Source organism: Equus przewalskii, chromosome 16, assembly GCF_037783145.1.
Source record: "Equus przewalskii isolate Varuska chromosome 16, EquPr2, whole genome shotgun sequence".
In the NCBI taxonomy this organism is placed as follows: domain Eukaryota; kingdom Metazoa; phylum Chordata; class Mammalia; order Perissodactyla; family Equidae; genus Equus; species Equus przewalskii.
The window spans coordinates 18,343,939-18,360,488 of record NC_091846.1 but is presented as its reverse complement, the minus strand read 5'-3'; the positions used below and the strand labels follow the sequence as shown (position 1 = coordinate 18,360,488).

At 42.9% G+C, this 16,550-nt stretch overlaps 1 long non-coding RNA gene across 1 annotated transcript; it reads left to right on the top strand.

The window, feature by feature from the left end:
- Positions 1–8,378: 8,378 nt before the first annotated feature.
- Positions 8,379–12,877, top strand: LOC139076435 (uncharacterized). Its single transcript, XR_011528042.1, has 3 exons — positions 8,379–8,512; positions 8,855–9,004; positions 12,769–12,877. It is a non-coding gene; the product is annotated as an uncharacterized lncRNA (long non-coding RNA).
- Positions 12,878–16,550: the final 3,673 nt, after the last annotated feature.

The window sequence follows — 16,550 nt, the reverse complement described above, 5'->3', positions numbered from 1 at the left end:
GGTGAAGTCAAGAGATTCTTGACGTTCTGCCCTTGTAACACACAATCTGGGCACAGGCATACTTAAAGGTTAAGTTGGCCGGTACTTGAGAGACGTGATTAAAAACATAAGGTTGAAAAGGCAGTTGGTTTGCTTGATTTCACCTATAGTTCGTGCTCTTGCTTCACTTCCACGGGTCCCATAAAACCTAGAGCTGTGGAAAGTAGAACCACCAGGAAGCTTATCCTTCTTGCCACCTTATTTCTCCCCCCGCCTTTTCTGTATGAGTGGGAAAGTTTCTGCCTGCTTTGCTATGGGACAGGCAGACGCTCCGGCCCAGAGAGGCTTTTATTACCACCCTATAAACTTCACCAGGGACACTGTTCAAAATGGTAGCCTTGTGCCCTGGGACAGAGGTCTTTGCTCAGCTCAGCCTAACTCTTGTGCTTACTGCTTCTGTGTTGATCTTGCCCAAGGATTAAGGAAATGGTCAAAGAAATGGAGAACATTCTCTTCTGGAAACCTTGACTTTACTGCAGGTGTGACTCGCTTTACCCAATAGATGTGGTCCCTAAGAGCTACGTGAAAATCACAGCTTTAGAAGTCTAGTCATATTTAAAATGCACTGGAAAAAGCTGACCATTTAATGGAGGTGTTTGTGAATACTTTCAGAGTCACATCTTTGGTAATAGCACAACAATCCATAATTTCTCTTCTGTGACAATGCAGGTTTTCATAAACAGAGTTTGCTCCAAGTGAGATGCACGAGAACTGTTTAAGGTTGGTGGCAGGTAGCATGGAGATGCACAATTATTAGCAATTATTAATATGCTGGGAGTCCTGTAAGGCACTGGGACTTTTGGGCTTTAGTTTCCCCTCTATTGTGCTGCCTCACCAGTGTCCCCTCCCCAATCCTCCCCTGACTCCTCCCCCACCTGGAAGAACAAAGGAAAAAACACAAGGAACAAAGAAGAGACTCTTCAAATATCTTTCACTTCCTTCCGGAGGAGGGGCTGTTGCTAGGGGGTGATGAGGAACATTGAGACTGAAAAGAGAAAGAGAGGGGGAAAAATACAATCCTCAGAGTGTCGGGAAGCAGCAGGGTGGAATTAAGCCACCCCTGAACTCTTTCCTCTTTCTGGCCTGACTGAGAAGGGGACTCAGTGTGATCTGCAGTAGTGCAAACACAGCACTTGTCGTGTCCTGTTCCTACTCTCTGTCCACATCACTAACCCTGCTTCAACAGTTCGGGGCCTCAGTGCCCATCTAGGCATCATGGAAGGTCTTTAAGCAAGGGTGCGATGAGAGGGTGCCATCCGTTTTGTGTGACTGTTACAGACCCACATAGGACTCTGTTGTTCTGTTAGGCAACGTGCCAGAAAGAGAGGAGAGAGTCTAGTCAGGATATTTAGCTTATCAGCTGCCACGGCAAGAATTTTCCCTGCTACAAACTTCCTAACATTCTGACCCTTCTGCTTTGAAAATTTCCAAGGCTGTTCCTATGCAACAAAAAACATTACATGATCTATGTTTCTTGCGCAATGTAGCAGCGGGTTGTACGTTACCAGGAAGACATGTGAAAGGTGTGATTTATTTCCCATTCTTTCGTGTGGGTGAGTCCAGTGATTTCCGATGGAACAACAGAACTCCGTGAGACACTGAAATGTTCCTGTAGATACCCGACTGCCGTGAGCCTCCACTGGTCTCTTGGGAGGTATGCAAATCAAATACTGGACACCTGGCCAACACAGAAAATATCAGATAGTTCCTCTCAAAACTCCAAACATCCAGGTGTTTTCAGTCATTTAGTCAAAATACCTGAAGGCTGCCCCGAATTAAACTGTAAATTAGATGCTTAGTTTCAGGTAGGCACAGACTGACTCTTCTGGACAAAATCTTGACATTTACTTTATGTCTCTTTTTCAGAAATTCACTGTAATTTTTATCTTTGCAGTGAGAGAAAAACTTTTATCTGTCTCCGCCAGTCTTTCTTCATATTTTGATGATTGACTCATCTCAAAGATGGAGAGTTAAGTACAATTTAAGCCACTGCCACCACCAACATCAAGCAAACAAACAAGCGTGAAGTCAGAAGCCCTGTGGCCCAGCCCTAAAGTCTGCTGCCTTGCTAAGGACTAAGTCACATCCCCCCAAACCTCAGCTTATTCGCCTACACAACAGGGTTGATAACCCCTGTCTTGGAAACTTCTTAGGAGGCTCAATGAGATGCCGTGAAGAGGCAATTGGAAACTACATGTACATCACCTCATATTTTTGCCCATAGATCATTCAAGCATCTGTCCTTTGCCCTAGAGGAAGACCATTCCCAACCTACACTACCAACAAGTTCTAGAAGTCAACAAGTTTGAAATGTTGTTCCCACGAGGGCCTCTCAGAACAGCAGTCCACTTGCCCTGCTGGGTGTATGTTGCCCAATCCTGACCCCATTTAGGCATCAATTCAATCATTCTCAATTAAGATCGTCTGCCTGAACATTGGAGTTAAGAGTAGAATAATCACACTTAGCCAGTTTTTTAAATTCTTTTTACAAGAAAATTTATTTTAAAATTATTTTGGGTCAAGTTTATTGAGGATAATTTACATATACTAAAATTCACTCTTTTTAGTATACAGATCTATGAGTTTGAACAAACATATAATCTTGTGTGACCACCATGAGGATCAACATATGGAACATTTCTGTCACCTCCAGAAATGCCCCTGCTCCCTTTTGTGGTCAACCTCTTTCCCTTTTCCAGCACCTGGCAACCATTAGTTGGTTTTCTGTCTCTATAGTTTTGCCTTTTCCAGAATGTCATGAAAATGCAAGCATAGGGCGTATAGCCTTTTGGGTCTGGCTTCCTTCACTCAGCATAACACATTCGGGATTCATCCATGTCGTTACATGTGTCAATAGTTTGTTCCTTTTTATTGCTGAGTAGTAAGTAGTCCAATGCGTGGATGTACTGCAGTTTCTATATCCATTCATCAGTTGAAAGACATTGAGATGTTTCCATTTTTTTGGTGATCATAAATAAAGCTATAAACATTTGTGGAAACTGTTTCATATGTATATACATTTTCATTAGACGTTTGGTTTTAAGAGACATATTTTAGTTCTAGATGAACAATCAGAGACTGAAAGATTTGGGGACCCCTGGGGAGAGGAGAGAGTATGTTTCCTTTAGCAGTCAGTCAGGCCCAGACCTGTCAGTTAAACATGGGCTAGTTGGAGCAAGAGACTGTTATTATTTTCACTGAGGATATTTTTCAAATAGAAATTAAAATTAACTCTACTTTTCTGAGCCCCTGGGGAAGAATGTAAGTACATGATGGCGACCATCAATTTAGGGGGCCTAAGGTTGTCTAGGTGGTTAAACCAACGTTTCCATGGATTCTGGCAATTCCCAGCATAGGTCGTCTGCGTGTACTCGATAAATTCCTTTTCAAGTCATGGGTAACTGTTCTTTAATAGACAAGGAAGAATATAGAGCCTGTGGGTAGTCTGTTAACAAACTCCTCAGGGTCATTCAGCTTGAATAAACTTTCTTTTTGACTCACTTAGGGGGAAATCCACGTTTCTTAGTTAAAATAGTTTTATTGGAATCGTTACTGTGCACAGGATACCAAGGTAATTATCAACCCCACTGAGGAGTCCGGTTTAGCACCAATTCTACCTGCTTTCTCCCATCAAAAAAAGGAGTTACAGCCATATCAGTAAGAAAGTTTAGCTCACCCTGGAGTCTCATCGAGTCTCTCCCACCATCCCACCTCATCCCCCTGGGGCCATTGCAATCTCTAACACCTCACCACTAAATGTTTTCATCCACCCAGGAAACATTCACTGTGTGTTCACCTGGTGTCAAGCCCTTGGATAAGGGTGGGAGCTCACCAAGATAATTGCACTAAAGAATAATCTGACCTCTAATGTCCAGACGTCAATGTGAGTTTCAATGCTGACAGTGCTACAATCATATCAAGGCAATTTTTCAGGAGCAGCAGAGACTATAAAAGAACATGTAACTAAAATACAGTGTTAGATATGTATAATAGTCTCGTGTTCTGCTCTTTTAATTATACGTGTAGAGTATTTCAGCTTTATTTGTGTGGGCTGATCCTCTCTGAAAAATTATTTCAAGGAGGAAATGTGTTTGGTGTTCTGAACAACTAACTTATGGACACAACTTTGAATGCAGCCCATGAATAATTTGAGGAGTTAGGTCTATCAATGGCTGATCTACCTAACTGCTAGGTTTGGGTTTATTAGTATCCATGTTGGGAGGCATCTGATCATCTGAGGTTCAAGTTTCATCAGGACCACTAACTAGCAAGGAGACTTTAATAATGTTAACAATAGAAATAACAATGATAATAACAGTGACCAGAGCTAACTGTCTATGAGCACAATGGCTCAGAGAATAGGTGTCGAGGTTAGCACCAGTTCTAATTGCTTTCTCCCTGTGCTCATCAAAATAGGTGTAAAGGAGGAAGTAAACAATGACTAGACTTAAATCTCAGTTCTAACGTGTTAACGAGGTGTTACTTAGCAAGCCATATAATCTTGCTAAACTGTGGATCTTTATCTGAAAAATGGGGATGAGAATAAGGCTGCTTCATAACATTGTTATGAGAATTATGTGGAATGGCAGAGGTATTTAACCTAGTGCCTGGTATACAGCAAGTCCAAAGTAAATGTTAGCTGCTGTTATTTATTATTATCATTGTCTTTGTGTGTGTGTGTGTAGCCAGGCAGAATGAATTGGAAAAGAAGTGAGTGAAGAATTACCCTTCCATATTTCAAAATGATAGACTCAGAGACTGGTAAAGAAGATTCTACCTTCCTCCTGTTGGAGAAAGAAACAGATCCGGACAAAAGACCTTAGTCTAAAATATGAAGGGGTAATCTCCCACCTGGGCTGATTAGGGATATTGTTTCCACAAACAGAACAAATGTGTGAAAGCGTCCCGGGTGAGGGTGAGTGGCTAGTGGACAGTGGAAGGACAGAGAGTCACCTCACAGAAACACAGCTTACGCAGATGTCATGAAATCGGAGCAGGGACTGAGACAGCTCCCCGCACCCCTTCCCTTCCCTTCCCTTCCTTTGTCTCCCCTGTTTCCTCGCTCTCCTTCTTCCCACAGGGCCTCTTCTTTCTCCTTCTCTTTGGGAAGCTGTCTCATTAGCCCAATTCTTTCTGCTACCTGATCTTCTCTTTCTCTGCTTGCTCCTCACTGAGCAAACTGATCAAAAGTCTGCCCTGGCCTTACCTACCCTATGTAACCCCATAGTTAAAGGACACAGCACCATCTGGCTTCATCCTCTGGCGTCTTATTTCAATATCCAGAAGGAGAGACTCTGACCTTCTAGGCCTCAGCTGTGGGTAGAGGAGGAAGGGTCGTGTGGGCCGTGGGGATGGTGGGTGGTGAAGTTTTCGGAGAAGGAAGCACATGTACCATACAAGTGTAGAATTGGGACATCAAGACATAGAGGCAATGCGTGAGAAAAAAATTGAGTGGTGGAATTTAGCTGCAACATGCACCAAATAACCTACTTTAGGAGTATTTTCGTTACAGCCAAGCATACGGTTTCCTCATTGGTCAGAACACAAGTAGAACGTTTTGTTTAGCTCTAGATCTCATGCAGGGAAGGCTGTCAGGAGAGTACAATGTCTACAATAATTGGAGAATGTTTAATCTAAGAAAAAATAGTATTTTAGGGTACTTTTCAAAATTCAGAGTAGGATTAGCTGTGTCTAAATGTCAATGGCTCTTTTTTGTGAAGGAAACATGCCACTCTTTCCTTCCTGCCTGTTTTCCTTCCTATCTTCCCTCCCACCTTCTTTCCTTCCTGCAATGCACAGGCAGAGCCACATGGAGCTGTGCCACAGGCATCTAGGGAGCTCCTGGTTCCCAACAGTCAGACACTGTACTGCTGACCCAGGGCTCCAAACATGGATGGCTTCACGGGCTTCACATTCTGGTGGAGAGGTGAACCTTTAAAGAAGTGTCCCTAAAAGCAGTAGCTATTGTGACTGAGATGGACAGAGGGCTCAGCAGAGGCCCAAAGAGGGCAGGAGTCAGCAGGGATCAGCTTGGTCTGAGGAGGTGAGGGGAGGATGGGATGCTGGGGCCAGCCCTGAAGGGCCCGTGGAACTTCGCTCCCGCGATCGAAGGGGAACAGTGTTTCAGATAAAGTAACAAAATTCATTACTGCTGCACGTTCAGGGAACTAACCCTAAGTGGTTCCACAGGGTTAGAACTTGCCATGGGAAGGGGGTTAGGTGGAGTATTGGGACATACAACCGGGGAGCTAAGCTGAAGCCTGGTCATGGAGTGGGAAGGAGCTTTATCATGTAGTGTTAGAGGGGCTTCAGCATAGTGTTTTACAGAAAGTCTCGATTCCATTTGAGTGGTGAGCCACAAAGGGTGAGGTTAAAGGCAGAATTATCAGTTATTGACTATTGCAATACTCCAAGAAAGAGATCTTCGGGACAGAGAGAGGGCAACAGACCCAAGCGGCTGTTTTCAAAAGACAGACTCACCTGGGTTTGATAATCAATTAAATGGGAGAAAGAGTGGTATATGGGGCCTGGTTTCTAAGCGGTTGATCTGTGGTTCTATTAGTTAGAATGGGAAACATAAAAGAAGGGGCTGGTTTGAAGAAAACGAAAGACAAATTTAGTTTTAGATCTGCCATGGAAATTACTAGGAACCTGTTCTGGCTTGATATCAGGAAGATCCCCCTGACATTTAGATCTGCACAGAAGTGAGTTCCCCATCGCTAGGAGTATTCAAGCAGAGATTTACATAACCTTCTGTCAAGGCTATAAGAAAGCTGATTCCTATATTGGTTGGAAGCCAGAGTAAACAACTTTTCAAATCCTTTCCAACTTTGAGATTCTATGAATATCATAGGAGTAGGAAAAAAGGCTATTTATTTCATATATTGTTGATGCCTCCTGACAGATTTTAAATATGGCTATGACATACACCATAAAATAAAAACAAGTAGAAAAAGAGAATGATAAGTCAAGTGCATAACTTTTAAGTGTGTCTCGATCACTGTATATTTACTTTATATACATTTTTTATATGAGGCTGTTTATATCCAGAACTTTAGTTGCTGTTTAACAAATCAACATTCAGCATTTGGCATACTTGTCAGTGTCGGGGCTCTGACACAGCCAGCTCTACGTGCGTGTGTGTAAATATGTGGTTATGTATGTGCAAATAAAAAGAAAGGGGCCATGATTTGTAACTAAATGATTACTATTTTCCATTTAGTGCCACATCTATTCTATTACTGCAAAGCAGTCATTTATAAATCTTTTGCAAGGCACCGATTCTGAGGGGAGTTAAATATCAATCTAAGTATAACATCAGTATGTAAACAGATTGATGAATTGCTAGATTGCTAGGATAGGAACCATATGGAGCTGCGGATCACACCCTGAGGAGCTGCGGATAATTTTAGCATTTCATGAAAACCGAGGACAAGACAGAGCTCCACCACCGGTGGGTGAAACTTCCCGACACTGTTCTGCTTTCACTCTCAAGGCTATATGGGACAATTCGCATTTTGAACATTAAAAATATAGCATGCTAGATTGTTTCCCTCCTAATGCAGGATTAAAGGACTCTGTGGGTGTTAGTGATGGGAAAGACTAGACATAGACTGGGGAGGGGTTATTACCCTGAGGGCTCTGCTATCTGCGCCCTCAAATTTTGTACATATAATACAAGGTTTAACAGGTCTTCAAAGGGATCCAGGATGCAAAAAAACAAAGGTTAAGAATCCGTTACTTTTCAAGTGGCCGGAACAAGGCGGGAATCCAGGCTTGCTGTCTCTCAATTCTGAGCTGTTTTTATGAAACGACACTAGTTTCACGTACTAAATCCAGAGACGGCATGATGTCTTTCAGCCCTTGATGTAATCAGGAGACAGGCTCTCTCTTTCCCAGGTTATATAAGTAGATCCTTCTTTCTTTCTAGTTATGGATGTAGCCTTGTTACTAACCCTGGAGGTGGGTGGAATTAAGTTGAGGGGTCCTGGGGATTCTTTTGTGATTTAAGGAATTTTAGGCTAAATCTATGTAATCAGAGTAGAGCCGAGAATTAAGCAATTTTCAGCTAAATTTCAGCACAAAAGGCAGCCAATGTGGAAAATTACTTAAGCTTTCAGTGAATTTGGGTTCTGCAAAGCTGACCTGAATTACCAAGGAAGAGAAAATTTTCTGCGGAGTAATCAGAGGTGAGCCCCGGAGATTAGTAAAGAAAGCTCTCAGGAAAGGCTCTAAGAACTGCAACCACTCAGCCAAGGAGGCTGAGGGTGAACGCCATTGTGACTGCCAAGTTTACGCAACCCTCTCACGCAGGGAATTAGGCCCTGTAGTCTCTGAGCACAAAGGGAGATGGGGCGAAGCCTGTAGCTCCACGCCTTCACCTTGGCTTCCAGGGACTTGTTGACAGAATGGCCGTGCAAACAGCCTGTGGACAATGAAGTGGCCTCCCTCTTAAGATGCTCAGAACAGCAAGGTGGGGACAGCACCGGGGAGAGACTGGAGGGCAGGAGAAGGGTCCCTGAGTGCCTGGCTGGGCTCAGGAGTAGCTGGGCTTGGGGGAGACCCTGCCCATCTGTCTCCAAACTGGCCTCCTTTCTCTCAAGAAAAACTCCACGAGGAAGATTGGAAAGTGACCAGGACAAGAACCATTATTTTGTTGCATTTTCTGTTCCATTAGAGCATGGACTGTTTTCACAGTGTTTTAAAAAAATAAATGAGAGTGCTCTAATTTAAATAGTAATAATAATTGTGATAAATGCCTCCATGATAAATGCCTCTTGCCGTTGGATGTGATAATTTATTCTCACTTCGTTAGGTATTGATCCCAGATGAATCTCTCGAAGTATCCTTTACTGCCCTTCCAAGACCCTCCATTCCCTGGAGCATAGTGAGGTGGCTCTCCTCGTCAGCATCTTCCTGGGATGGGCATCAAGAACAGGACTTAAAGGAAATATCATTGCTAAGAGTGAGTATATCAAACACTGGGAGAAAAATGTACGCACATCACCTTGAGTGGCACCTGGTAGAGCTTGGTGTGAGGCATATCTTATGAGGTTTTAGTGAGCTAAAAAATTATAAACAGGGGCCGGCCTGGTAGCACAGCAGTTAAGTTCACATGTTTCCGCTTCGGCGGCCGGGGGTTCGAAGGTTTGGATCCCTGGTGCGGACCTACGCACAGCTTATCAAGCCATGTTGTGGCAGGCGTCCCACATATAAAGTAAGGGAAGATGGGCACGGATGTTAGCTCAGGGCCAGCCTTCCTCAGCAAAAAACAAGAGGATTGGCGGCAGATGTTAGCTCAGGGCTAGTCTTCCTCCAAAAAAAAAAAAAGAAATTATAAACACACAGGATAGAATAGACTGAGTCAAATGGATTGGGTTAAATGGACTGATTACTGTTCTATGAGAGGATGGGTAATGGAGGAGGAGGAGGAAGGGGAAAAAGAGGAGGAAGAAGGAGGAGAACGAGGAGGAGGACGAGGAGAAGGAGAAGAAACTGCAACAGCCCAAGACAATATCCGGAACTTGAAGGCACTGAAACCACCCTTCCCAAAGGAAGTTTCTCAATTTCACTCACTACCTAGACATTGGTATCCCTTGTTTGTTGCACGTGCCATCCTTAGAAGCAATCCCGATTTATCAGTTGCTCTCTGAGGTGTACAACCTTTGCCAGAAATAACGTGTGTTTGCTCATGCCTAATTCCCGGTGGCAAGTCCACGTAGATAAAGCCCTCCTCTCAAGGCCATCTCTCTCCTGATGACCTTTGGGGCACTCCTGCTCCCCTTTTCTGCTTTGAGAACTTCCTAGTTAAGTCCCCCTTATCACTGGGAAAACTTGACCTCTAGCACACCAAGCATGTTATGGAGCAGCGGCAACGGAACTTTCTGGCTTAAAGTCAATTTGACTTTGCCTACCTTTGATACAGAGCATTTGTATTTTGAAACTGTTTATGAAAAGTCCTCTGAGCACTGACCTGCAAACACAGATACCAAGAAATTCTGGGGCCAGAATGTTCAAATAACTAGGATAAAAACAACCGAGTTGAATAATAATAAAATCTGGCACCAATTCCTTAGGCTTTTGAGTTCTCCAATGGCAATCCTTCCTTGTCTTGGGCCTTTGGTCCAGGGGAAAGAGCACAGGGCTTAGAAATGCAGGAAGCGTAGTTGAGGCTTCACCTTACTGTTCACCGACTGTGAGAACTGTGGTATGCTGCTGCGCTCAGGAAGCTAGACGCTGGTTTATCACATGCAATAAGGCACGGCATCTGCTTCACAGGATCTCTTGAGAAGATTACGTGAAACAATAAATGCTTCCCAAGTGCTTCCCAAGTATTTTATTTTTTTCCCCCATTGTATAGATAAAGATACTGAGGTCCATAAAGGCTAAGAAACTTGTCCAAGGTAACACAGCTGGTAAATATTATATTCTGGAACTTAGGTTCAGAGTAGGTGGTCAAGAAATGCCTGTTAAAATAAGATTAATATCCTATTGCTATGATTCTCTCTCTCTCTCTCAGAAATTTGTCTTTTGGGCTAAAAGAATCATAGTGCCCTTTAGTATTTTCACAAATTGTTTTAGGCTCAATTTTTTTCTATAAGACATTCTTGGAGATAAAAGGGAGAATGAGCCCCTGTCGCATTTGTTCTGTGATCCTTGTAATAAGAATTAATCCAGAACTATAAATGTAAATTGAGGAAAGCATTAACGCATAGAATCCTTTAATATAGTGTTTTGAAAATAGTACATGTTCGATAAGTATATGTTGATTGGGTGTTTAGAAAAATTAGTTCTCTGGTATTCTGGTAGAAGGCCAACAAGTCCTGGAAAAGAAAACAGACATTTCACATGGCTTTAAGTGTCCTTCTCTGGAGGAAAATAAATAAGCATAGAGTTATGACATCAGGGCTGGAGTCGACGTGACACTATAACAACTATGGAATCAAGTCAGTGATTTTGGCCAGTGGAGTTCTAGACCCTGCCACAGCACGGACGATGCTTATTCCAACCGGAAGATTAGTATAATGTATCTCTCGGATACATTTTTTTCAGTTTTTCCTATTACAAGGACATTGTGTCAGATTCAGCTAAAATAAACTAACGCTAACTCTGCCTTCCAAATGTAGTTGCTTTTCACTTTCCAAAGCACGCCTACATCTTTATACATTGCCGTTCTGACTCGATCCCCAGAACAACTATGGGGAAGAAGTAGAGTGCGTATTATTATTATTTGTGATCTTAATGGGGTGGGGCTGCTGAGCTTGTGTGTCTTGCACGCATCTAGCAAAGTGGCTGGTGTATAATGGGTCCTCAATATACAATAAATAATAGCTATTATAGCTATTACTGTATAGCTCTTACTGAGTGGCAGACACGACTCTCAGCACTTCGCATACGTTGACACATTTCTTTGTGAGGAGTTAGGTATAATTGTGATGAGTATGGGAGACTGCCACTCACTAGCTGAGTGACCCTGGAGAAGTTACTGAAGCACTTTGGCCCCCGTTTCATCATCTGGAAAAAATGGGAAGAATAACCTCATAGGGTTATTGGGAAGATCCCTGAGTTGATATACACAAAGCATTTGGAACAGTGCTGGCATTCCTGATTGCTCAATAAATACTGGCTAGTATTTGTATTTATCCCAAAGCAACCTCTCAAGTCATTGGTGGAGCCAGGATTTGAACCCAGGATGACTGGCTCAAGAGTCTGGTCTCTAATCACTATTTATTTTGAATAAGTAACCAAGTGAATAAGTAACCTAGAGTCATATGACAGTATAGTGGCCTGAGTCCAGGTCTCCTGTCATTCACCCCATGGTTCTAGGGCCAGATCAAGGCTGGGCTAAGGTGAATGCACAGATCTGCTTCTGGGGAGGAAAGCAGGAAGTGGCTGCTTACACGTGGGTTTCATGCTCCCCCTTCATCCTCAGATCACGCTGCCGCCCAGGCTGCGGGGCCTGGTAGTGCCTGTGCACACAGTCAGGAGTGCACGCCTGCGCTGTCAGTCCTTTTGCATTTTAGTGGTCAAGGACTGGGTTCTTTAGCCCCCTGCGGGAGAAATGAACTGAGTGAGCACAACAACAATAATAAGTGGTATCTGAATAGCACTCCCCAGTTTACAAAGCAATTTCACATCCATTGTCTCACTTGATCATTGGAACAACCCTGTTACGTAGATTACGTTATCTCTGTTTTTGAAGCAACCCAAGCACAGAGCCAACACGTGACTTGTCCAAGTGTCAGGGTTGGCAAACCCGGGGCCCAGACTTCCAAGGGTCTGCTCACTCCAGATCCCACGTTCCTTCCTTAACAAGATCTTTGACCCTTTACACTGAGAGATCTTTGGCCTGGGCCTTGGCCTTGGCCTCGGAAGAATTATTTCATGATATTTCCAGAGGAGATTTTGATCTGCTTGGGAAAGTTTCAGTTCGAACCTTCCTGAAGACAGAAAAAAGGGACAAGATGAGTTCCCAGATCACATCTAGAGCCATGGAGTCTGTGATTCTTTTCCAGGAATTTATGAAAGAAATACAATTATTTATTTGGCATGCTTGGTACAGGAAATATCACGGCAGCTGTAAAGAGCTATTTATTTGGGACCATCTGACCATGTGCTGTGATCGAAAAAATATAGGAGAAAAAAGGGGGCATCAGGAAAATGATTTCATTCACTTTGTAGGTTATTGTCTTATTCTGATGACATTTTATTTCAAAACTTTGTTCGCAGCACTCTTCCACAAAAACAGCGCCCTCTGGATCCGCACCCCACCCCCCCACCTCCGGCTTCATCCTGCTTCTTTCCCTCACGTATGTAGAGACTGTTTTTTATTTTGAACCCAATTGCTTCTTCTTTGATTCTGCAGTGAATCGCCCTTCTGAGCGTGTGGCATAATTACTTCCATGGCAATGGGCTGAAGTCAGACAGGCCATTATGTGAGACTGCAGGCTGAGCAGAGAGACGGGAGCTCAGAGTTCCTTTTAAACCTTCTATCCTTAATAATAGCAGGACAGAGGAAGAAAATTACTGGCATTATAAATTGTTTTTTCGATAAAGGTTTTGTCCCTATCTTTTAAAAAGCTGGGCCACACTGAGAAAATTTCTCTATATTTTTAATTGTAGATCATTTTGTGTAAGAAAAACCTCCCAGTGAAAATGGTCTAATGAAATGTGCTTAGTTTGGCTTTGGCAAAGCTCCATGTCATCCTAAATGAGTGCGGAAAAACACACACAAGCAATAGTTGCTATTTCCTAAAAGTGTAAGCGATAACTTACATCAAAAGCAATGCGGGAGATTGAGAAGTGGAGATTGGCCCCTAAGTAGAGCTCGTCTTTTTCACACACTTATGTAAGAGTAGGGACAAAGGAAGTGTGGTGTGCTGCCATCAAGTGGTGAGCTAGGTGAGGCCGATGACTACCAGGATCCCTCAATTATCCGGAACCCAACCTCAACTATCTGGAAGCTGGACAAGATCAAGAAGAAAGCCAAAAAGACCCTTGTGTCGCCAAAGTAACTGCTGGAAGACAAGTTTTGAAGCTTATGTGCTTGACTCAAAGAGTACCATATCAGAACCTTGTTTGTGCTTATCTTAGGTATGATTCTAACAAGCTTGGTTTTCAAACCCTATAGCACACTAGAGTCAAGTAATTAGAATGGAAAGAAGAAAGGAAGATGAATATACTAGGTATTTCATACGTATTTATTTTATTCTAACAACCACCAATATCAACCAATGTTACACTGGTGTTATGGACTCACTTTAAGGATGATAAAACGGATTTGGAGAAGGTCAGTCAGTCAGTAAATGGTAGACTAGGTCTTCATGTCCAGGTTTCTAGGACCTCAAGACTCGTGTTCCTTTGTCTTCTTTCCCTGGCCTTTCCAAGGACAGGAACACTGAGAAGCAAGCCCCGATAGTCAGGGCAATGGCAGGAGACAAAAAGGAATCAGTACTTAAAATTGACCACATTCTGGGACCACCATGTGCAGAGGCAAATGGCCTCACTGCTCCCAAATGCACCTGCAGTAGAGGAAAGTGATCATGACTTCGTGCCATCAAGATGTTCAGTTGCACACAGCCTTCCCTGTGCAAGCAGAAAGGAGCATCCTGAGGACGGCACATGGTGTTAGAGCCTGGGATCAAGTGTTGCTTTGTCACTAGCTGTGGGAACTTGGTCACGTGACATCAGCTTGCTGTGCCTCAGTTTCCTCATCTGAAAAATTTACATAATAATTACACCACCTACCTCATGGAGCTGGTTTGGAGGATTAAATGAGTCAGTTTGTATAAATAGTTAAAGCAGCACCTGATGCTTAGTAGGCATTATATATCGAGCATGCACATTTTAGAATTTAAAAGTGCAAATCCTTTAAAGACTAAATCTGGGCTCTAATTTAAATTGTTTCTCTATTCATTCGTTCATTTAACACACATTTATTGAGTACATATTATGAGCCAGCAGTGGGTAGCCACTAAGTAATAAATACAAATAAGCTAGAGTTCTTCTCAACTAGGAACTCAGATGTGTAAATAAAAAGCCACAGTGATGGGGAAAGAGCTGGGGAAGCATTTCTGTGGGAACGCAGATATGGGAACACACGTTCTGTTTCTACCTGGAGAAATCAGGAAGGCTTCGCGGAGGTGATGTTCAAGGAAGAGTGTGGAAGGTGAGGAGGGGAAAGGGCATTGCCGTGGAGGATGCAGCATGTATAAGCAAAGGTTCAGAAGGAGGAAGGGCAGGTGATTCTGCATATTGGGTTGTAGGGTGTGTGAGGCTGAGGGGGTGGGCAGGGCCACCCCCACAAAGGGCCCTATATGCCGAGCTAAATCCTGAGATTTGTTTGTGATTTTCAAACTTCTTTGGCACTAGGTATTTTTTTCTCCAAACGAAATCTCCTGGAGAACCCCAGCATGGGAATCAAATAAAAACAGCATTTTATTAGAGAACTTTTAGCTTTTAAGTTCAAATTTATAACAGTTACAAAATCAATCAATGAGAACAATAAAGAGGTAGTAATTAATTCAAGTTGGGATTACGTGTGACAAACAACTTCTATTATATATATTTTTTCTTATATCATATTGAGAAAACTGATTTGCTCAAAGAAGTAGTTGCAAAAGGTGGCTTTTTTCAAAAGAACTCAACTTATACTCTCAGGATACTCAACTGATCTAGAAGTTTAAAGGAGAAGTAGAAAGATATTTTTACTTCAAATTTAAATTGTCTACCAACATCTTACATTTCTTATCATAAATATAAAAGTCAGATGAGAAGCAGCAGCATCTGAGGATCAGTGCTAAAATGATCCATATAACACAGCATTATCAAGATGTGACCCAGCCTATGTCTACCCGTCATTGCCTGGCTGTTAGGCTGGGATGAGAATGGGTACCCAGGCGATGCACCTGAGCCCTGCCCGACCCATGAGTGAGCAAGGCCATACCTGTGTGCTCTGGTGGGCCAGTAAAAGCTTTGTGTTGAAGAGCTGGCATGAAGTAGGTTGATAGGTTCTTAACAAATGGTAGCAGATTAAAAAAAATTACTATTGCTATTATGATTACTATAAGTTTGAGTGAAATATTCAGTAGGTAGCTGGAAATAAAATTACATGTGAGCCCTGAGAGCAGACACCATATTTTACACATTTCCCTCAGTCCGGTACCCAGCCCAGGGCCTGCCACACGGTAAGTTCTCCATTGATGTTTGTTGGGTGAACTGAAGTTTAGGAGAGAGTGTTGACCTAAACACCTGGATCCGGACATTTCCAGAGTGTGCACATGGTAACCAAAGCCCTCCACAGCTGTTAAAAAACCCCGGTGGGGAGCATGCATAGAGTGAGAAAAGAAGAAGGGCACAGGCAGCACCAGTGAAACATCAATACGAATAAGGAACCTGCAGTCAGGGAAGCCGCAAAGGAGACCAAGAAAGTGCCAAGATGGTGCTGAATTTCCCAGTCAGCTCTGGAGATTTGATTATGCTGTACCAGTCTGCATCGTGAGAATCCATTCACCACCTTACGTACATACTTGACTTAGCACGACATTTAACCTACCTTTCATATATTTCAACAGCCTACCAAAAGCAACAAGTTAGCAATGTTCATACAACTGGGGGGGGGGGGGGGGCGACCCTTTTCAAGGGTTTGAAGATTCAAGTATAAAGTCTGAACTAGTGTTATAAAGCCACATATGGAAGACATTTAGACCAGGGGGCCTTTCTTATGCTCTTCTGTTCCTCATCCTCATTTAGGTTTTAATCTTCAACTTTAAGCTCGTTCCATAAAGTGCAGCAAGTCCCTTTGCTGTATCAGTACTGTGATGGTGATTCATCAGACTCTTGGGAAGACTTCTCACTGGGAAGGAGTTGATTGGACTCTAGAGGATTAGTGGGTTGGGAACCAACCATATTGAAGACATTGGGTTCTTTTACTGGGCTGAATCATAAGTCCCAATGGAAACTTTCCCCATCCTGGGAGTCATTAATGTGTCATAACCCATAATTTAAAAATT